The 22,439-nt window shown below is 40.4% G+C and overlaps 1 protein-coding gene across 1 annotated transcript in view; it reads left to right on the top strand.

The window, feature by feature from the left end:
- The window catches only part of WWTR1 (WW domain containing transcription regulator 1), a 148,354-nt gene that overhangs the window by 83,848 nt on the left and 42,067 nt on the right, over nt 1-22,439 (top strand). The window lies entirely within an intron of this gene.

Here is a 22,439-nt window from a genome sequence, read left to right on the forward strand (position 1 = left end):
GTGTGAATGAATACACTCCTGCAACAGAACCAATCAGCTTTTGTTGCTAGCCATTCTTCCCTGCCCCTAAAAGGTAAAGTTTTTAAAAAGATAGTGCATTTTCAGGTGACGTTTCCATTTAAGATCAGATGTCCAGATACTGTTTTATACACAGAACAGAATTTTAGAGAATGAAAAGAATCTCTGTTGGATTTTCAAGAATGAACAGATAAAAATGGAAGCAGTTTTCCTAGACACCCTCCATTTATAACTGTGGCTTAGCCATAGTGAGTATGGACTCAAGGAGATCTGAGTCAGTATACTCAAGTAAATATGTTGTCCCTTCTTTCAGGAAGTCTGGATCTACCATTTTAAAGCCTGCAGATGTAAAATATATACAAAAGGCAAACGACTTGGAACAGCCTCTGTTGTGTTTCGTATCTAAAGGGCAGATCAAGGAAAATGGTGCCATTGCTTGTATGAGCAGTGGTAAACCAAAGCTTCCCATGAGTCATTTGTCCCCAGTATATCAGAGCTCAAGTAGAAAGCAGATGTGAGTACAGCAAAGAAACCACAAATTAGGTAACATTAGACTGTTTCAGGGTTTCTTTAACCATTTAATTTTTACTGAAAGTTCTAAAAGCTGATTATTAAAGTATTATTGCTAACTTTGTAGTCAGTCTTCATTGGAAAAGATCTTTCATGGACCTGGTTAAAAAAACTCAAACTCTTTTCAAAGGGGTGTCAAAAAGCAAGTCTCCCTGTGATCACCATGCCTCGGTCCTTTATGTGTTGCCTGGAGTCAATCAGTGTTTCCAGTCTTATGTACGTTTCTTCACATAAATGCTGGCACATTATATCCACTGTTCTGCACCTTGGTTTTTCCACTTTCATATCTGTACACACAAAGTTGTCTTGTTTTTTTTTTTTTAAATTACCCAATATAAATATTTAACTGGCCTCCATCTGATGGGTGTTGAGATTTAGTGTGTTGTTAGTGCACCCAATATTGGAGTGAACATCCTTGTTTATGCTCGTTTATGTACTTCCCTTAATTTTTAAAAATTGCACAAGTAGGAAGAGGACTAGATTAGAAGGACTTTGATGCTAAAAACTCAATACTGAAAGCACAGGTGAGGTCCTCCCTCACCTTGCAACACACTAAAAGCCCAACTGTTGGTAAAGTTCATCTAAAGAAATTGTAATCGGAATGTCTGAAACAAGTTTACCTGTGGCTGAATGAAATACTTTTCCCCAGATCTCTAATAAATTGGGGCAGTGAATTTCTCAAGACACACATTCTGGGATTTTTCCAATAATATTTGAGTGTTTGCCCACTACAGAGTGTGTTCCTAGCCTCTTGACAATCACAGATGTATCCCAAGAATGGAAATATAGTGGGGAATCCAAAGTAAGCTCCAAAGACTGGGGATATTTAGAGTCACAATATGGTCCTAATAATAAATGATTTACTCAGAGTATTTTATTTTAAGCTATAGCTTTGCCTGTAGTTTATACTCTCTATTATCAGTCTTTAAAAATAGAACAGATTTTTCTACTTTTTCTTTTAAGATTTAACATGTGGTATTCCGTTTTCATTATTTTGAAAGTAATAGGTATACTTCTGTTTACAATATCTATTTATATTATTAGTGTGTATATGTATATAAACATATATATAAAGTCATTATTTTGAAGATAACTCAAAATTTCTAGGTCTGTTTTATCAACCACAATTTTTTTTTTTTTACCTTTTAAGTGGAGAAGATCCTTCTCTTCCTTCTACTTCTTAAATCTCAAATTTTGGTTTTTTCAATGGCATGCATCTGACAAATAAGTGAACTGAAGTCATATGTCCCCTTCACCAATGGGTTTTTAGGTACACGTGAAAATGATGTCAAAATACAGTGAACATTACTGTCAGGTGATGGAATGAGTACCTTTACTAGTCTAATTTATGTATTTCTCGAGCTATGATATGGGCTTCCCTGATGGCTCAGACAGTACAGAACCTGCCTGCAATGTGGAAGACCCAAGTTCGATCGATCCCTGGCTTGGGAAGATCCCATGGAGAAGGGAATGGCAACACACTTCAGTATTCTTGTCTGGAGAATTCCATGGACAGAGAAGCCTGGTGGGCCACAGTCTGTGGGGTCACAAAGAGTCGGACACGACTGAGCAACTATAATCAGTGACATAGCAAAATATATTCAGCAGTAAATCTCCTTATATTGCAATTGTGAGTTTTCCTGTGGATTAGAGACATGGTCCTGGGAGTCAGACTGTCAGAACTGGAGTCTTGGCTCTGCCTATTGGTGACTCTGTTAAGTTGCTTAATTCTGCCTCAGTTTCTCCATATGTAAAATGAGGATTATATTTACAGTGTGAGGAGGTTGTATGAGTTTATAAGTAAAGTGTGTAGATCCATGCCTGGCACATAATGAAATATTATCATCATTGTGTTTTTGGAAATAAGAGCTTTATTTTGTTTTATTTAATTATATGTTATATTTGAGGACAATTTCATTGTTCAAATTAAAAGCTCTCAAAAAAAAAAAAAAAACCCAGGAAAGATTTATTTTAGATTGGTTAGTGTGCTGCTGCTGCTAAGTCACTTCAGTCGTGTCCAACTCTGTGCGACCCCATAGATAGAAGCCCACCAGGCTCCCCCGTCCCTGGGACTCTTCAGGCAAGAACATGGGAGTGGGTTGCCAGCTTTAAATTAGGAACACTATTTTTAACTTTCAGTGAGGATAGCGCCCCCTGGTGCAAATATTTCAGGTCTCCTCCCTTCCCGCCACTCCCTGCCAGCCCAAGAAACCTTTTGTCAGTCAGTAAGTCGGTATTACAGTATTCTAGCCTGGAGAATCCCATGGACAGAGGAGCCTGGCAGGCTACAGTCCATGGGGTCGGAAAAATCAGACATGACTTCCGCTCAGTTGTGTCCGACTCTTTGTGACCCCATGGACTATACAGTCCATGGAATTCTCCAGGCCAGAATACTGGAGTGGGTAGCCTTTTCCTTCTCCAGGGGATCTTCCCTGGGGGAATCGAACCAGGGTCTCCTGCATTTCAGGTGGATTCTTTACCAACTGAGCTATGAGGGAAGCTTTTGTCAGTGGATATCTCATTTTTTCAGTGGATATATTCCTGAAACGTGGGTTGTAAGTCAAGTCATATTTTAATTGCAAGAGAAGACACCCATCACTTAAAGGCATCCTGGAATGAGTGACTTTGTGAAAGTCATTTGGTGAGTGACTTTGTGACCATACTTTTGTCAGGATGCAGATTTGTTGTGTAATTAACCTTGCTCTCTTTCCAAATGCCAAAGTAAAACAGAATAGTCTCTCAAGGGGTTATTTCAAATAGCCCTCTCCACCTTGGTCTAATTTTTAACGGAAATTTTTGTTTTCGTGTTTACCAAATTGGATTGTCTGTTAGGTTTTATCCAATTTGATTCTGTCTGGGCTGATAGATCCCCTTTGAGTCTGAGTCCCCAGAGATACCCAGTGAATGGTAGCAGAAAAGAAGGTCTTGGAGAACTTTAGACAGTGAAGCGCAGACGGAGATTACCACTGAGTGGAAGCTGTATCACTTGGGGGCTGACAGCTTGTTTGAAATCCTCACTTTTATGTGACACAGTGAAGGAGGAAGATTACTGTCCATGTGAAAGTTGATTTTTTTTTTCGTGACACACACCAGGTAGGATTTCATGTCTTTTCAGTGAGTTCGTTGGTATGATTAATTACTATTAATAGCTACTCTGTTTTATTGAAGGAGGGGAAAATGAAGCAAACAAAAAAAAGGACTCTACACAGGCCATATCATAATACATGAAATAATGGGCTTGGGGGAAACGAAACGTGCTAAGGAAATCAGTTAGGTTGTTACGGCGGTGATGGGGGTGAGGCGGAGGGCAGGGACCTTTTGGTATAGTGGTTAATGGGAAGACTTGCAGTCAGAACTGAATTTCTCTCTTGGGTTAGACATTTACTACTTTTGCTTACTCGTTAACCTGGGTCTTATTTCCCTTATTTGTAATTTGGTGATAATGATAGTCTTTTCCCCATAAAAGTTTTGATTATTTAGGTATTGCATATTTTGCAATACTTAAAATAGCATAAAAAATGCAACCCCCTCCCCCGCCAGAACTGTACTGTTATCACTATTATTATGAACTGGCAGCCTGGTTTGTTCTCACTTTCCTGGCCCCTGTGTAGCTGGAGGAAGAGCTTGCGGTGTGTGCATTAGAAACGTTGATCTTTTAGACCCTTTGCTTCCATGTTGAGAAAATAATCTTTAAGCCCAGCCAGTGATGGTGAAAAGATGAAGAGACACGTGCTCAAGCCCTGGCTCCTTCATGGGCAGAGGGAGTTTCTGAAGAGCAGGTTCACCTTGAACTCTACCTGAAGAACCTTCTCCCTCTGCAAGTGTATTGGTGTCCAGGTTTTCCCATTTCTCAGCACATGCATGCATGTGTACTAAGTCACTTTAGTCATACCCGACTCTTTGCGACTCCATGGACTGGAGCCCGCCAGGCTCCTCTGTCCATGGGGATTCTCCAGGCAAGAATACTGGAGTGGGTTGCCATGGTCTCCTCCAGGGAATCTTCCTGACCCAGGAATTGAACCCATGTCTCTTATGTCTCCAGGATTAGCTGATGGGTTCTTTACCACTGGTGCCACCTACGAAGCCCTTTCTCAGCACCTGAGGACTGAAATCATGCAGTAACTTAAAATCTTCCCATATTTTCAAATGTTTTTGGGGGAGAGAAAGTGACAGGCAATTTTTGCTTTTCTGTGATAATCCTAGCGATCATCAACCATGGTGTGCTGAGCCCCTGTCACACATTAACAGACCTTTTTTTGGAATGAGGCCCCGACCTGGGGTGCCAGTATCCTCCCAGACAGGACAGGAAAAATAAAGACTGTATAACAGCTTCACCAGACTGCCAGCCCTAGCCAGTTCAGAAACTTCTGGTAAAGTGCAGCCAGAGTGTATTTTTAATGCTATAGGAATTTTTAAAATATCACACACTCTCACACACGCTCCCTCTTTGAAGATGTGCCATCCACCAGGCCAGAATCTGTCCTCCAGGTCTGTCTTGATCTGTGCTTCAAATTATAAACACATGTGTGGTTTCCTTGCTTGCTTACTTTTGCAGGGTACGCTTTTCAAGACAAGATGGAAAATCTTGTCTCTGCTCAGTTTGCAAAGTTGGCTCCCCTGTCCCTCTAGGAAGTGTTCAAAGGCACTTAAAGACGTTTTACCAAAAGCAAATAAAATAGCTAAGGAACACCTCAGTCTAGTGTTGCTGAAAGCATGTGGAGAGGTGTCCTGAAAGTTTACTGGAAGTTAGATTTATATGTGGGCTATCTTATTTTTGTCTTTTTCCAGTAGTTACCCCCCTCCACCCCCCGCCCCGGATTAAATTTATGTAGTGAGTTTATGGCAGACACATCTGGCTACTGTGATTTTTCCAGCTCTGTTCTCACTACTTTTTGAACTTTGTGGTTTCTGCAGCATAAATTAGCCTAATGCGCACAGACACATACACACGCAAATCCAAAGACAAACTGGAAAACCTCCACCTTTGTTGGGGAGAGTTGGGGTGATGGGGCGTTGATAAGATTGCTGTGGTGCAAAGTGGGTCTTTACGGAAGACTGGTGGGCATAGGGAAAGGGGAAGGGGTTCTGTTTTTTTTTTTCCCCCTTTGTTGGTTTTAAAAAAGAGAGAACAGGGACTTCCTGGGCGTTAAGTGGTTAAGACTTTGCCTTCCAGTGTAGTGGGTGCCGGTTCAATCCCTGGTCAACCAAAACACAAAACAGAGGCAATATTGTAACAAATTCAGTAAAGACTGAGAAAAGGCCCACATTAAAAAAAAAAACTTAACTATTTTCTAAACTGCAGAAAATCAACACTATTTTCTTAGATTTAGAGTTGTCAGGATTTACTCTATTTAATCAACATTATCGTAGACTGCACTTTTGGAGTTTCCTAAAAGAGATTCATTACAGTTCCTTCCTTCTAAGGCTTTTAAAGACTAAGTGAAATGGGGCCTGAAAACCAATAATAAAGTCAACTGATCAATTCTTCTTATGCAATAAAGCTGGGCATAATGTTATATAAGGGTTTTCCAGGTGGTGCTAGTGGTAAAGAACCTGCCTGCCAATGTAGGTGACGTAAAACACTTGGGTTTGATCCCTGGGCCTGAAAGATCCCTTGGAGGAGGGCATGGCAACCCACTCCAGCATTATTGCCTGGAGAATCCCATGGACAGAGGAGCCTGGCAGGCTACATCCATAGGGTCACAAAGAGTCAGATGTGACTGAAGAGACTTAGCATGCATGCGCACAATAGTATATAAAGAAATGAACCTTGTGTTTTCTTAAATCTCTCATCTATATCAGTATTCATTCATATGCTTGCATTAAGGTGACATGATGAAGACTTGTGTTAATAGATTTTATCACTCCAAATTTAGAAATGTAGGTAAGATAAAGTAAGACTCTTTGATAAGAAGTCTCAAGAGCCATTGAAAATGTTTGATGCCACAGCTTTGCTAAGAAATATTCTCCAAGGTAAAATTCTGAAATAGCTGCTAGGTGAACTATTTGGAAGACTATACAAAAATGTGTTGTTTATTGGATACCACTGACGTTAAATGCTTGCAATATGAAAATAAATATATTTGTAGCCACTGACGCAATTGTCATAGGACTACATAGCACATGGAAAACTGGTTTATTATATCAGTCTAATTTGATAAAGTAGGCAAAATTGTTTATACTATGATTATAATTTTGTTTCTTAAAAAAGACTTTGTTGAGATTTTCTTTTCCCATGACACGCTGCTCTCAACCTGTGTATTTCTAGCCCATGGCCAAGTGCATTACGCATCACGGGTGCACCATTTTGTAGAATAAGTGTATTGGGTGAATCAATTATGTGTTTTTAGATGTTGATAGAGATTATAATAAGGCTTTTCAATCGGGGGTGGTCCCCTTAATTTTCTTTTAAATATAGTGATATTCTTTTTTTAATAGCCAAAATAAAAGGAGAACTATTTGGTTGGTGAAAGTGTTAATCACTTAGTAGTGTCCGACTCTTTGCAACCCCATGGACAGTAGACTACAGGCTCCTCCGTCCATAGAATTCTCCAGGCAAGAATACTGGAGTGGGTTTGCCATTTCCCGCTCCAGGAAATCTTCCTGACCCAGGAATCAAACCCATGTCTCCTGTATTGCAGGCAGATTCTTTACCGTGAGTCATCAGAGAAGCCTTGAGTTTTTTATTGTGAGAGGAGGATGGGGTGTAGGGAAGAAAACTCTAGGCTCCGTGTGCAGTTTAGACAAAACCATGAATTGTTAAGCTTCTCTGCAGCTGAGTCTATTTGTGGCAAACAAGTCGTTCCCTAGTCTCTTAAGATTAGTGTTTCTTTAAGTGGGGCCTAGCTGGGTAGGATTCCTTGGGGCATTTGTTAAACACACAACTTCAGAGTCCAGTAGTCGTGTGGATTGCTCCCCAAAGAAGAATCACGGGCAGCTGCTAGGAGGAAGCCCGCCTGGACCCCACCCCTGGGAAATCCTGCCTTGGACCGTGTAGGGTGGGGTCTGGGAATGGGCGCTGTTTTCAAGTGTTCAGATGCCTCTGGTCATCAGCCAAGTATAGGAACAGCCACAGAACTGTGTGCCTTAGCACAGAGATGGGAAGCTAACAGCTGGCAAAAACCCACTCAGAAATCCAGCCTCTAACTTGAGTTACCTGAAAAGAACTCTTAAGTTTTAGCTGTACAACATAGTGATTCACAATTTTTAAAGATTATACTCCATTTATAATTATTACAAAATACTGGTTTCATTCCCTGTGCTGTACGATGTATCTTTATGGCTTATTTATTGTACATAGAGTAGTTTGTCCCTCTTAATCTCCTCCCCCTATCTTGCCCCTCTCTGCTTCCCTCTCCCCACTGGTAACCATTAGTTTGTTCTCTATGTCTGTGAGTCTGTTTTTGTTTTGTTATATACACTCATTTGTTGTGCTTTGTAGATTCCACTCATAAATGATAATAGACAGTATTTATCTTTCTCTGTCTGACTTATGTCGCCAGCTTCTGAGTGGGATTTTTGCCTGAAATAGACATTTATGGTGACATTGGCACTTGTCGCCTTGGTACTTGGTGTCAGTGCACACGTGAGCTTTGGTATGTGAATGTCGAAGCCGCTTTCCAGAAATTTCAAAAACCAGGGGAGATGTTGCTGTTTTGCATCCTGATTATTGAAATGTGTTGTATAAATTCACAAGATCAGTGTGTAAGCCCACCTTGAACTTCACTAGCTGAGAACTGACCAAAGAGGCCTCTACAGGCTTAAAAGTAAAAGCGTTAGTCACTCAGTCGTGTCTGACTCTTTGCAATCTCTTTGTCATCCCATGCGATCCTCTGTAGCCCACCAGGCCCCTCTATCCATGGAATTCTCCAGGCAAAAATTCTGGAGTGAGTGCCATTCCCTTTTCCAGGGGATCTTTCTGACCCAAGGATTGAATCCAGGTCTCCTGCATTACAAGCAGATTATTTACCATCTGAACCACCAGGGAAGCCCCCTCTACAGGCTGAAGCCCCTGAAAAATTCCAGAGGGGGTGCCCCATACCCAAAGATGAACAGATCCTCTTAGGAAGGAGGTCAAGGCCAGATCAAGCTTTTCCTTTGTCCCTTTTTTGTAGGCACCATGTTTATTTACTTATTTATTTTTAATGGGTTCTAAACTCTTCACCAAGCTGTAGGCCTCGGTTGAGAATTTTAAAAATAATCTGGACAGTTTTAGTACATCTGCTGGCTGACTTTCAGTAGTTTGCCCCCAGGAGCTTCCTTGCTGTGGAGAATGTCATCCAGTTAAAGTTTTAGGCAGAGGGATGCTGGGATGGTAGTCATTTGGGCATTTGTTCCAAATTGATGTGTCGAGTGACATCTGGACACTTTTTCTTTGATCTCCTCTTTGGGGCTCCTGGTGATGTTGACCCCGCCTGGGTGTGATCATCACCGCCCCGCCCCCCCCCCCCCGCCAGTATCAACTGCAAGATTGATTTCTTCTTCCTTTCTGGAAGTCTAAATTTATTCCCAGGGTGTTCTGCAGTTGCTGGTGGTCAGGAACAGCTGTTGTGCCACGCTTGACTTGGAATAATTCTCTGTGATGAAGTCAGCAAAATATTGATAATACCATAAGAGAATCCAGGAAAACAAAAGCCTTCATGGTCTTTTCTCATTAAGTGTGCCGAAGAGGGGAAGATCTCCTTGGAAAAAGTAAAGCAGGGGAAAATGAGGTCTTAAAACATATTTGAGGCAGCAAGATTCAGGAATGTTATTTTCTCCCATATTATGTAATTACTACTTGGTCATCATAAACAGTACTGATCAGCAAAAAATGAGAAAATAAAAATACTGTAATGTGATCATTCAAAATCACACTAACGTCTCATATTTCTCTTTTTCAAGTATAAATGTAAACAAAAGAAGTTGGAGAATCCTCTAATTCTTTTTTTGCAGCTGCTTTTTTCACTTAATGTATCATGAGCATCTGTTTCAATGTATATTTTTTGATTAGCTGTTTTTATTGGAAAAGTAACACAAACCTGGCACATCATTCATGCAGTTCTAAAGAGTTCCAGAGAGGTAAGATTCTGTCACACCAGGACCCCCAGCCTTTCTCTCCTCCCCAGTGAAACAACGACTACCAGTTTCCTCAGTACGTTGGGGGTTGGTTCCAGGACCCCTGCAGATGCTAAAATCTGAGGATGCTTAAATCTCTTGTATGAAATGGTGCAGTGCAGTCCACCCTCCATATCCACGGTTCTGCATCTGCAGGTTCCATTTCTTTTTTAAAAATTTATTTTTAAAAAATAATTTTTATTTATTTATTTATTTTTGGCTGTGCTGGTTCTTTGTTGCTACGTGGGCTTTTCTCTCACTGGGGCAAGCGGGGCTCTAGGTGTCCAGGCTTCAGTACCTGTGGCTCTTGGGCTCTAGAGCACAGGCTCAGTAGTGGTGGCGCATGGGCTTTGTTGCTCTGAGGCATGTGGGGTCTTCCCGGATTAGGGATTGAATTTGTGTCTCCTGCATTATTAGCAGAAGGACTCCTTACCCCTGAGCCACCAGGGAAGCCCTGCAGGTTCCATTTCTATCCCAAATCGGTTGCATCCCTAGATGCAGAAACCACAGGTACAGAGGGCTATTTGTATTTCAGAAATACTCTATATATATGTATGTGTCCTTAGATAGATATGCCTTTTTAAAAACTTAACATATAATAGAGAGCTTTCTAAATTGGCACTTACAGATGTATTTATTCTTTTTTATCAGTAAAAAATATTCTACTCTACAGACAAACCATAGTTATTCAACCAGTCCTCTATGCTGAATATTTAAGTTCTTTGCTAATTGTTTGCTATTAGTAGACAAAGCCACAGTGTGCATCCCTCTATGCAAATCCTTGTGCCATATGCTGTTTATGTGGAGGACAGTTTTGCAGAGGTGAAATTCCTGGGTCCAAAGTTATGTGCGTTTCAAGTTTTATTTACTTATTTATTTTTGTTTAATATTTGTCTTTTTTTTAATTTAATTTAATTTAATTTTTGAACGTTACAATATTGTATTGGTTCTGCCGTATATCGAAATGAATCCGCCACAGGCATACACGTGTTCCCCATCCTGAACGCTTCTCCCTCCTCCCTCCCCATACCATCCTTCTGGGTCATCCCAGTGCACCAGCCCCAAGCATCCAGTATCGTGCATCTAACCTGGACTGGTGACTCGTTTCATATATGATATTAATCATATTTCAATGCCATTCTCCCAAATCATCTCACCCTCTCCCTCTCCCACAGAGTCCAAAAGACTGTTCTATACGTCAGTGTCTCTTTTGCTGTCTCGTATACAGGGTTATTGTTACCATTTTTCTAAATTCCATATATATGCGTTAGTATACTGTATTGGTGTTTTTCTTTCTGGCTTACTTCACTCTGTATAATAGGCTCCAGTTTCATCCACTTCATTAGAACTGATTCAAATGTATTCTTTTTAATGGCTGAGTAATACTCCATTGTGTATATGTACCATAGCTTTCTTATCCATTCATCTGCTGATGGACATCTAGGTTGCTTCCATGTCCTGGCTATTATAAACAGTGCTGCGATGAACATTGGGGTACACGTGTCTCTTTCAATTCTGGTTTCCTCCGTGTGTATGCACAGCAGTGGGATTGCTGGATCATAAGGCAGTTCTATTTCCAGTTTTTTAAGGAATCTCCACACTGTTCTCCATAGTGGCTGTACTAGTTTGCATTCCCACCAACAGTGTAAGAGGGTTCCCTTTTCTCCACACCCTCTCCAGCATTTATTACTTGTAGACTTTTGGATCGCAGCCATTCTGACTGGCGTGAAATGGTACCTCATAGTGGTTTTGGTTTGCATTTCTCTGATAATGAGTGATGTTGAGCATTTTTTCATGTGTTCGTTAGCCATCTGTATGTCTTCTTTAGAGAAATGTGTATTTAGTTCTTTGGCCCATTTTTTGATTGGGTCATTTATTTTTCTGAAATTGAGCTGTAGGAGTTGCTTGTATATTTTTGAGATTAGTTGTTTGTCAGTTGCTTCATTTGCTATTATATTCTCCCATTCTGAAGGCTGTCTTTTCACCTTGCTTATAGTTTCCTTTGTTGTGCAGAAGCTTTTAAGTTTAATTAGGTCCCATTTGTTTATTTTTGCTTTTATTTCCAATATTCTGGGAGGTGAGTCATAGAGGGTCCTGCTGTGATGTATGTCGGAGAGTGTTTTGCCTATGTTCTCCTCTAGGAGTTTTATAGTTTCTGGTCTTACGTTTAGATCTTTAATCCATTTTGAGTTTCTTTTTGTGTATGGTGTTAGAAAGTGGTCTAGTTTTGTTCTTTTACAAGTGGTTGACCAGTTTTCCCAGCACCACTTGTTAAAGAGATTGTCTTTTCTCCATTGTATATTCTTGCCTCCTTTGTCAAAGATAAGGTGTCCATATGTGCGTGGATTTATCTCTGGGCTTTCTATTTTGTTTCATTGATCAATATTTCTGTCTTTGTGCCAGTACCATACTGTCTTGATAACTGTGGCTTTGTAGTAGAGCCTGAAGTCAGGCAGGTTGATTCCTCCAGTTCCATTCTTCTTTCTCAAGATCGCTTTGGCTATTCGAGGTTTTTTGTATTTCCATACAAATTGTGAAATTATTTGTTCTAGCTCTGTGAAGAATACCGTTGGTAGCTTGATAGGGATTGCATTGAATCTATAAATTGCTTTGGGTAGTATACTCATTTTCACTATATTGATTCTTCCAATTCATGAACATGGTATATTTCTCCATCTATTAGTGTCCTCTTTGATTTCTTTCACCAGTGTTTTATAGTTTTCTATATATAGATCTTTAGTTTCTTTAGGTAGATATATTCCTAAGTATTTTATTCTTTTCGTTGCAATGGTGAATGGAATTGTTTCCTTAATTTCTCTTTCTGTTTTCTCACTATTAGTGTATAGGAATGCAAGGGATTTCTGTGTGTTGATTTTATATCCTGCAACTTTACTATATTCATTGATTAGTTCTAGTAATTTTCTGGTGGAGTCTTTAGGGTTTTCTATGTAGAGGATCATGTCATCTGCAAACAGTGAGAGTTTTACTTCTTCTTTTCCAATTTGGATTCCTTTTATTTCTTTTTCTGCTCTGATTGCTGTGGCCAAAACTTCCAAAACTATGTTGAATAGTAATGGTGAAAGTGGGCACCCTTGTCTTGTTCCTGACTTTAGAGGACATGCTTTGAATTTTTCACCATTGAGGATAATGTTTGCTGTGGGTTTGTCATATATAGCTTTTATTATGTTGAGGTATGTTCCTTCTATTCCTGCTTTCTGGAGAGTTTTTATCATAAATGGATGTTGGATTTTGTCAAAGGCTTTCTCTGCATCTATTGAGATAATCATATGGTTTTTATTTTTCAATTTGTTAATGTGGTGTATTACATTGATTGATTTGTGGGTATTGAAGAATCCTTGCATCCCTGGGATAAAGCCCACTTGATCATGGTGTATGATCTTTTTAATGTGTTGTTGGATTCTGATTGCTAGAATTTTGTTAAGGATTTTTGCATCTATGTTCATCAGTAATATTGGCCTGTAGTTTTCTTTTTTTGTGGCATCTTTGTCAAGTTTTGGTATTAGGGTGATGGTGGCCTCATAGAATGAGTTTGGAAGTTTACCTTCCTCTGCAATTTTCTGGAAGAGTTTGAGTAGGATAGGTGTTAGCTCTTCTCTAAATTTTTGGTAAAATTCAGCTGTGAAGCCGTCTGGACCTGGGCTTTTGTTTGCTGGAAGATTTCTGATTACAGTTTCAATTTCTGTGCTTGTGATGGGTCTGTTAAGATTTTCTATTTCTTCCTGGTTCAGTTTTGTAAAGTTGTACTTTTCTAAGAATTTGTCCATTTCTTCCACGTTGTCCATTTTATTGGCATATAATTGCTGATAGTAGTCTCTTATGATCCTTTGTATTTCTGTGTTGTCTGTTGTGATCCCTCCATTTTCATTTCTAATTTTATTGATTTGATTTTTCTCCCTTTGTTTCTTGATGAGTCTGGCTAATGGTTTGTCAACTTTATTTATCCTTTCAAAGAACCAGCTTTTGGTTTTGTTGATTTTTGCTGTGGTCTCTTTTGTTTCTTTTGCATTTATTTCTGCCCTAATTTTTAAGATTTCTTTCCTTCTACTAACCCTGGGGTTCTTCATTTCTTCCTATTCTAGTTGCTTTAGGTGTAGAGTTAGGTTATTTATTTGACTTTTTTCTTGTTTCTTGAGGTATGCCTGTATTGCTATGAACTTTCCCCTTAGGACTGCTTTTACAGTGTCCCACAGGTTTTGGGTTGTTGTGTTTTCATTTTCATTCGTTTCTATGCAAATTTTGATTTCTTTTTTGATTTCTTCTGTGATTTGTTGGTTATTCAGCAGCGTGTTGTTCAGCTTCCATATGTTGGAATTTTTAATAGTTTTTCTCCTGTTATTGAGATCTAATCTTACTGCATTGTGGTCAGAAAAGATACTTGGAATGATTTCAATTTTTTTGAATTTACCAAGGCTAGAGTTATGGCCCAGGATGTGATCTATCCTGGAGAAGGTTCCATGTGCGCATTTCAAGTTTTAATAGCTGTTCCACTTTTCCTCTAAAATGGTGACATGAATTTATACTCCTACCATTAATGGGGCTTCCCAGGTGGCACTAGTGGTAAATAACCCCCAACCCCCACCAATGCAGGAGACATAAGAGACTTGGGTTTGATCCCTGAGTCAGGAGAATCTCCTGGAGGACAGCTCGGCAACCCACTCCAGTATTCTTGCCTGGACAATCCCTGTAGACAGAGGAGCCTGGCAGGCTAGGGTCCATAGGCAAAGAATCGGACATGACTGAAGCGACTTGACATGCATGCAACTGTGTATTAAAGTGTTGCTATCCTCCTACTCTGGCCAATAATGTTCATCATCAAACTTTTTAGTCTTTGTAATTCTGATTGGTATGGATTCTCATTGTTTAATGAGAATCTCCATGGGGTCGCAAAGAGTCAGACATGACTTAGCGACTAAACCACATTTAACTCATATATGTATAAATATGTATATGAATGGACTTGGGGCATATTTCTTCCTTTACACCATTACAGCCATCATGTTAATGGCTGTATAGTTGCCATTGTGTAATTCTATCATAACTTATTTTACCAGTTATTTTACTGGAGATATAAATGTTGATTCTATTTTTTATTATTTATATAGATTATATTATATGCAGTAAATGTTCTTGTACTTAAATTTTTGTGCCATCCTTTAATTTCCTCATTTTTTTCAAATTTCTTTGGAATGTTAATTTGTTAGGAAAGTATGAGAATTCCTTTTAAAAAATACAGTTTAAACGTGGTTTGCTTTTATCGAACTAAACAGGTAATTGTTTACCTAAATAGACAGTTTACTGCAGGCCTGCTCCGTTTGTTGTGAAGAATTGGTTTGGAGTGCTACTTTCTTTCACGAAATAATGATTTAAAGTTGCCACAAAAAAGTGTACTTTTAGCCAGGCACCTCGCTTTTGCACTTGCTCTGGTTTTCAACTTGCGTATCCATATGTTTTTGACTAAATCATAAATGGAAGTTTCATTGGAAGTTTGCTTCCCAGTACATGTCATGTGTCTCATTCTGTATTATTTTCATCCTTTTCTTTTCCAGTATTATATTTCTCAGACATCAGTGAAGAGTGAGTTGTGAGTTTTCAATTTTGCCAGGAGTTAAATATTTGCAGAGATGGAAAAAAATAAAGAAAAAAAGAATTTAATATGGATGATGTAGTCCTGGCTCACAGGGCTTTCATATAGTTGCTTCAAACTTACACTTTAAATGAAAGAAAAATATTCTACTTCCACTCTTATCAATTGTCATAATGCCTGAATTAATTAGAATGGAACTATTATTTCTTCCCAAGTGCAACTGGCTCATTCCATCCTAGCAAAATGAATGCTCAGGGCAGCTGCTAATGGCACTTCCTTCTCCAGTCTCAGCTCTGCCGTTCTTAGCTTGTCTAGTTTTTTCCTTCTGTCAAGAAAGCCAACCTGGAACAGTTTCTTCTGCTCTGACCCTGGGAAGCAAGGGCCTTTCACCCCAGGGCCTCAAGCTTTGTACTCAGCTAACTCTGGGAGCCCAAGTTCTCCCCAAGAAAACTTGTGATTCTTTAGTTTAGTATCTTGTTGCCAGCCACAATTGTATTATAAGAGCTTTTTTCTTCTGCAAGACCAGACCTGTAGCACACCTCTTTGTCCTTTCCAGGCTCTATATTTTTTTAAAATGAGATTTTTTCTTTTCTTACAAAAATTGAGATGTAATTGACATAAACATTATATTACTTTCTTGTGTACAACACAGTGATTCAATATGCAGATATGTTATGCAATGATCAGGACAATAAACCTAATTAACATCTGTTACCACACATAGTTTTGTTTTGTTTTGTTTTTTTCTTGTGATGTGTCAACTGAAAAAAAGTACAGCCTAAAAGCTGAGAATTATGTTCAGGGGCCTTCCTGAGGACTGTTGCCCAGGAAACAGCCTCTCAGATAGCAGTGAGGGACTGTTCAGAAAAGGTAAGAGGAGAAGTCAGGATATATAGGAGTTTTTACTGGGGGGAAAAAAAATTATATATATATATATATATATAGTCAAACATCAAAAAATTACTGATAATCACACACAAAAAACAGAATCTCAAGTTAATGACTTTAGTGCTTTTCTATGTATGAGAAGGTGCAAGAATCTAGACTCACTGAAATTATTTCTTTGATTTACAACTTAATTATCTAGGGTCACTATCCTATTTTTCTCTATCTGGAGTGTTCATGAGGGCTCATTGTTGGGGTCGGCTGCAGTGGTGGATGGCTTGATGGCAAGCAACACTCTGTTTACTGAAATGACAGGCAATGTATTTTTGTCCACAAATAACAGTTGGGATCCGGGGTGGAGGTTATGAGGCTAGGAGGAACAGTGAGTGTAAGGTATCAGAGTCTTGTAGCACCTGTTTTTGTTAGGGTTCTCCCCCTCCAAACCCTGGTCAGTTGTCAAAGCCATTGGGCAGTAGCCATTTCCTCCAGGAGAAATAACATCACAGCACAATGGCCTGTATACAGTACAGTTTGTCTGGACTCTGCCAGACTGAGATTTTTCCATCTCCAGGGAGTTTAGGGTGTGTTTAGGGAAAGTTTTTTTCTTTGTTGTTGTAATGTGTCACCTTTTATTTTGAAATAATCTAAAATTTACAGAGGAGTTTCAAATATAGTACCAGGAACTCACACATACCTTTTGCCCAGATCTGCCTTTGTTAATTGTTCATTTAAAAAATTTTTATTTATTTATTTATTTTTGGCTCTAGTTACAGCAAATCGAGGGCTACTCTTCCTTGCAGTGCATGGGCCTTTCACTGTAGTGGCTTCTTTTGTGGAGCCTGGGTGCTGGGGCACACAGGCTTTAGTTATTGTAGCACACAGAATTAGTTGCCCTGAGGCATGTGGAATCTTCCCAGATCAGGGACTGAGCCTATGTCCCCTGCACTGGCAAGTCAGATTCTTAACCACTGGACCACCAGGGAATCCTGTTAATTGTTTATAATTGCCTCATTTACTTCTCTCTCTTTCCCTTTATGAAGATTTATTATATATACATTTTTTCTTAACTTCTCAGGCCTAAGGTGGAGACATCATTCTGAAAGCACAGTGCAGGCTGACCTTGTATAACTGTGCTTCACTTTTTTGTGTTTCACAGATACTGCATTTTTTACAAATTGAAGGTTTGTGGCAGCCTTGCGTCATACAGAACTATCGGTGTCATTTTCCCGAGAGTATTTGTTTACTGTGTCTCTGTACCACATTTTAGTAATTCTTGCAATATTTCAAACTTTTTCATTATTATTGTATTTGTTATTGTGATCTGTGATCAGTATACTTTGATCACTAATGCAGAAAGATTGGGAGAAGGCAATGGCAGCCCACTCCAGTACTCTTGCCTGGAAAATCCCATGGGTGGAGGAACCTGGTAGGCTGTAGTCCATGGGGTTGCGAAGAGTCGGACACAACTGAGCGACTTCACTTTCACTTTTCACTTTCATACATTGGAGAAGGAAATGGCAACCCACTCCAGTGTTCTTGCCTGGAGAATCCCAGGGACGGGGGAGCCTGGTGGGCTGCCGTTTATGGGGTCGCACAGAGTCAGACACGACTAAAGCAACTTAGCAGCAGCAGCAGCAAAAAGATTGACTCATTAAAGGCTCAAATGATGGTTAACATTTTTAAACAAGAAAGTACCTTTTAACTAAGATACGTACATTTTTTTTAGAAATAATGTCATTGTATATATATGTGTGTGTGTGTGTGTGTGTGTACAATAAACTTAATAGACTACAGTATAGTATAAGCATAGCATTTTGTACACCTGGAAACCAAAAAATTTGTATGACTTGCTTTTTGGTGGGGCTTCCCTGGTGGCTCAGAGGGTAAAGAATTTGCCTGCAATGTGGGAGACCTGGGTTCCATCCCTGGGTTGGGAAGATCCCCTGGAGAAGAGAATGACTACCCACTCCAGCATTCTGGCCTGTAGAATTCCATCGATAGAGGGGCCTGGCGGGCTACAGGCCATGGGGTCACAAAGAGTTGGACACGCCCGAACAACTTTCACTTTTTGAAGTTTCATTTGCCACAGTAATGTCCTTTATGGCCATTTGGTTTCTGGTCCAGGATCTATTGAAGGTCATTCATTGTATTTAATCATCTTCTCTCCTTAATTTGTTTTTACCTGGAATTTTTTTACCTACAGCTTTCGTGTTTCTGGACCTTGACATGGTGTTTCCTCCTGGTTTAGATTTAGGTTGTACCTTTTGGGCAGGAGTAGCACAAAGGTGATGTTTGTGTTTTTCTCCTGGATCCTGTCAGGAGGCACATGTCAGTTTGTCCCAGAATGGGTGATGTTGGGAGGAAGGCAGAATTTGCTTGGGTCAGCGGGCTTCACTCACAAGTGTGTTCCATACAAACAGTGCTGCTGCTGCTAAGTCGCTTCAGTCGTGTCCGACTCTTTGCAACCCCATAGATGGCAGCCCACCAGGCTCCCCCGTCCCTGGGATTCTCCAGGCAAGAACACTGGAGCGGGTTGCCATTTCCTTCTCCAATTTATGAAAGTGAAAAGTGAAAGTGAAGTCGCTCAGTCGTTTGACTCTTAGTGACCCCATGGACTGTGCAGCCCACCAGGCCCCTCCATCCATGGGATTTGCCAGGCAAGAGTACTGGAGTGGGGTGCCATTGCCTTCTCCGACATGAGGAAAAACTTTTTGATCCCCCAGGTTTCTGTAAGATGTGTCCTCAGGTCATGTAAATATTTTTCCTTCCTCGGGATGATGAGAAAATGCCATATTTAACATGCTCGCTTAAGCTTCTTAGAACACTACTCAATTCATAAATAATGCTGTCAATATATCAGTGTAGCTGTATATACAGAGATGTTTGTGCATGTGTGCTAAGTTGCTTCAGTCATGTCTGACTCTTTGCGACCCCACGGACTGTATATAGCCCATCAGGCTCCTCTGTCCATGGGTTTCTCCAGCCAAGAATACTGGAGTGGGTTGCTGCACCCTTCTCCAGGGGTCTTCCCAACCTAGGGATCGAACCCACGTCTCTTATGTCTCCTGCATTGGCAGGAGGGTTCTTTACCACTAGCGACCCCTGGGAAGCCCATATACAGAGATAGGGTTTTAAAATGAAACTGTGATGCTTCTGTCCATTGATTCTACTCTTGCCTCTTCCAAAACACTTAATTCAAAAGGATAGATAGGGAATTCCTACTGTCCAGTGGTTAGGACTCTACGCTTCCACTGCAGGGACTAAGAACCCACAAGCCCTATAGCCTGGCCAGAAAAAAAGGGATACAGGTAATAAACTTAAGTTGGGGTAAAAGACTGAGAAAATAATAAAGCCAGGGAAGAAAGTACATACTGTACAAACCTTGTGTGGTTTCTAGAGGTGCCTGAAGACTTAACTCCGAGACTTGGGGACTTGTGCAGAGAGGGCCGCATGTTCAGATACAGGAGTCAAAACATCAGGAGCGAAAGACTTGCCTGGTGTGGAGGAGAAACAGTTTTTCGAAGTGTAGAGGCTGAAGAAGGAATTCCCCATAAATGATCTAGACTAATCTAGCAGACAGTGCTCAAAAAGTCTTCCCACGGTGAACACCAGGAGCTTTAGAGAGATGTTTTCTTTGCCCTCCCTAGACCCTGGATGGTGGCATCATCTGAGAACATCAGCCGGGAATGGCTGCAGACCACAAGGCTACCCATGGTACCCAGCTGGACTCAGGGATGAGTCCAGAGAAAATTCATCTCTGGATTTCTTCAGAATTTTAAATTTTACGATAGTGTATGAAATACTCTGGCAGTTTCTCATGGAGCTTGAGCAGTAAACCTGACGGAGATTTCTGTCACTTTGGAATAGAGAGACTAACTGCAGTGCTCACTGGGCTTCCCTCATGGCTCAGTGGTAAAGAATCTGCCTGCAATGCAGGAGATGTGGATTCAGTCCCTGGGTTGGGAAGATCCCCTGGAAAAGAGAATGGCAGTCCTCCACTCCAGTATTCTTGCCTGAGAAATCCCATGGACTGCAGGCTCCAGTCCATGGGGTAGCAGAAGGGTCGGACACAACTTAGCCACTACAGCAGTGCTCACCACAGTCATGATGCCCCTCAGGCCCCGGTCCCAGCCCCCAACCCTGTGCCCTTCAGCCATGTTGGCCACCCAGTTTTGCTCATGTACTCCATTCCCACAGGTCAGGCACCCTCCCACCTCAGGACCTTTGAGCTCCATCAGCCTAGAATGTCTCCCACCCTGATTTCTGCACTTCAACCACATTTTTTTTTTTAAATATTTTTAAATTGTTTTAATTTTTTTTTTTAAATTTGGCTGCTCTGGGTCTTAACTGCAGCATATGGGATCTTTGGTTGGGGCCTGTGAACTCTTAGTTGAGGCATGTGGAATCTAGTTCCCTGACGAGGGATCAGACCGCATTGATTCCTGTATTGGGAGCCTCCTGCACCTGCATTGGGAGTGTGGAGGCTTAGCCACTGGACCACCTGGGAAGTCCCCCATCCAATGTTTTTACAAATTACCTCCTCAGACACAGAAGGAATGCTTCTCTCCAATAGTTCTGCATTTGTTTATTCAAAGCCCTTATCGCTAGAGTTACACTATGTATTTGCTATTGTCTGTCTCCCCTCTAGACTATAATCTCCTGAAGGGCAGGACCTTTCGGTCTTGCTCTCCACTGTCTCTAGCACCTAGAAACAGGGCCTTGCACTTGCCTGGGGCTCAGCAGGTATTTGGTGAGTGAATATTTAAGTGAACCGTGGACCACTGGAAAGAAAAAAATCATCCATAGGCCTACCATTCGAGGACCACTATTAGTATTTTTATACATTTTCATTACAAAGGTAATTAACCTTTTTGGGGTCACTAGAGATTCTAGATCTATGGGTACAGTCTTTAAAATGCATATAAGCACAAAGTCTCCAAATTTGACACATAATTTTACCAGATTTCTTAATCCTGCTACCCCGGTTGAATTCCTGTTTGTTTGTTTTTCTTGCGTATTCATGGCGTGATGCAAAATACCCCTCATTACTGTGTTGTTTCTGTTAATTTGATTGCTAAAGAATGACTGTGTAATTTGCATTTCTACAATTTCTTGTGAAGCTGGTAATTTTTCCACATTTAATTAGTAAATACATGTTCTCGTCTATACACTGTTCAAATCCTTTGACTTATCTCTTGGAGTGTCTGTTGTATGAGCTCTTTCAATAATAAAGATGTTTACTAGAATGGCACATAGTAAAAAGAACACAGATTAAGGACTATTGGCCCACGCTGGCAACTTCTTCCTACCTCTAGTGGAACACAGCTGTGGATTCATTTTCTGTTACTGAGTTTGGGTTGCCACACTCTGCACCTGGAGTAGTTTTAAAATCATTCAGGAAAGCTAACCAATAAAAAGCTACAATAAACTCTCTCCTGACTAATGAAAATAAATGCATGGATCAGAGTTTCCATTTCCTGCTGGGATAAAAGTATACCTATTGTCTGAAGATAATAAAACAAGAAAAGTTTTGGTTTTGCTGCTGTTGCCAGGCCATGGAATAAAATTCAAAGACACAAAGATAACTTTGTGAAGCAGTACGGTGAAGCACCCAGTTTCCTCTTTTTTTTTTCCGAGTTAGTCATTATGTGCCTAAATTCACTGCCTTCACAGATGTGCTTTCTGCTTGGTCACTTTTGATAAATCTTTCGATAGCCCAGAAATCAGATGGAATCAAGTAGCACTTTCTGGTGCTGCTTTAGGTGGAAGAAATATGATTTCCTTATAGCTGAAGGACCCAGAAGAAATGAATGCCAGAAAGATGTGATTTTTTTTCATAGGTTGTTCTAGATCTCTTACAACGATGAAAACTGATGTGGAAATCTTTTACATGCCAGTAAAATATACATTTTATAATGTCTATTTAAAAAAATTATTGTTTCATTGTAAAATATGTATTCACTGTTCATGCGTTTATTTTCATTAGACAGGAGAGAGTTTATTGTAGATGATGCATTTGCTATGCTGGGCTGTGCTTAGTCGCTCAGTCGTGTCCAGCTCTTTGTGATCCTATGGATTGTGAGCAGAGGACCCACTAGGCTCCTCTGTCCATTGGATTCTCCAGGCAAGCATACTGAAGTGGGTTGCCATGCCCTTCTTGAGGGGATCTTCCCGACCCAGGTATCAAACCCTGGTCTCCTGCATTGTAGGCAGATTCTTTACCATCTGACCCCCCAGGGAAGCCCTGATGCATTTGCTAGGAAAA

Source organism: Bos javanicus, chromosome 1, assembly GCF_032452875.1.
Source record: "Bos javanicus breed banteng chromosome 1, ARS-OSU_banteng_1.0, whole genome shotgun sequence".
Taxonomy (NCBI): Eukaryota; Metazoa; Chordata; class Mammalia; order Artiodactyla; family Bovidae; genus Bos; species Bos javanicus.